The sequence below is a fragment of the Rattus norvegicus genome, chromosome 2 (assembly GCF_036323735.1).
Source record: "Rattus norvegicus strain BN/NHsdMcwi chromosome 2, GRCr8, whole genome shotgun sequence".
NCBI lineage: Eukaryota > Metazoa > Chordata > Mammalia > Rodentia > Muridae > Rattus > Rattus norvegicus.
Genome location: NC_086020.1, coordinates 208,802,718 through 208,804,379, shown reverse-complemented (window position 1 = coordinate 208,804,379; position 1,662 = coordinate 208,802,718).

The window sequence follows — 1,662 nt, the reverse complement described above, 5'->3', positions numbered from 1 at the left end:
TTTATGTTGTTCTCAGTGCTTTTGAGAGCATTTCCACAAATACTGTATTTGCCAACCATAGCACCACTCAGAAGAGGCTGGTATTAGCCCCATTTCATAGATCGGAAAACCAAGACAGTGTTTTACTGGAATTGCTTTGTAACTATTTAGCTTCCCAGCCAGCACAGCCTCTCAGCTACCACTCGTTCTAGTTCACTTTATCAAAGGACTACAGTACAATCTTAATATAAGATCATAGAGTTTCTGGTCTTCGATAAATATATAACCATAAACAGCTTACACTGGCTTTAGGAGACAGGATTTTTTTCAGTGTTATTTCTAGAGAGCCAGAAGTTCTCATTGTTTGTTCAATAGATATTTTTAAAGTATTTATTTTAGTATTTGATTATGTGACTCTGTCTGTATGAGGATTTGTCTCTATGTGTGAGTGTGTGTGCTGGCAGAGGTCTGAAGAGCCTGCTGGGTCACCAGACCACCATCTTACATTAGCTCTAAGAATTGAATTCGAGTCCACTGAAGGAACAATATTTGCTCTTAACCCCTGTGCCATCATTCTTGTCTTACAAATATTCTTTGAAGAGAGTACTTGTTCCTGGGAGATTGTCATTTTTCTGTGAACATGCTGGGAACCAATGAAGCATTAGGCACTAAGAGGCTATCAACAGTAGAACTGTAGAGTCCAGACAGCATTACCAGAAAGGAAATTACTATCGTGAAGGGAGTACTGTATCAGAAACCATTAGTATGGTACTAAAAACGTGTAAATACAAGGAAGGGTAAGTGCCCAGGAAGAGAGGATCTAGGTAGATATCTCTCTAATTGATCAATTAGACATCAATTAGAAGATGTCTACCTACATCCTTGTGCTAGTTTTTAGTCTAGGGCTGAGATGCCATGAGTCTTCTATCTTCCAAATTAGCATGTCTATTGGAATTGTGCTTGTTTACTTCATATTTACTGCAGTCGTGTTGATGAGACTTGCTTGGTATAGCTTCTCTAATCCATGAAAGGCTGTGAATTTAGGTTCCTATGGTTGACAGAAGTCCAATCATGAGGTGTATAAAGAAATTTAATCTTAGATACCATATGGGAAACTTATGGAAAGGATGATTAACTGATCCCAAATTACTACAAAATAAATGGGCATAGAAAAGGACAATGGGAACATTTTTAGAACATTTAAAATGTACCATTCTGGAAAATGTTAAGAAGCATGTGCCTCTCTTCTTTATACAATTAAAAACTAACTGTAAAGAATCAGAGATTAAAAAGAACATAATTAAATCAGACACAATGTCCATTTCTCATGACCTTCTAGACAGAATGAGCATTGTGAAGTGGTGGGGCTTCCCATTGGATTTTACATGTTTCACTTCCAATTATATTTTTAAGTACTTATCTACCAAACAAAGATGATTGGGTTAAAAAAAACAGTTAGCTTTACACATTCTTTTATGACTTGTCTCCCTTGCCTGGATTTCATATTTTCTCATCTACTAATAGTATAGAATTTCTCAAATAAAAACAGTGATGATTTTCTGACCTGAGAACTGTCCCCTCTACTACAACCATCATGACTCAAATCCAGTAGAAATAAGACAGAATATAAAATATCGCTGTTTACTGTACTTCCCTGAAGAATTCTGTCACACTACAAGGCGT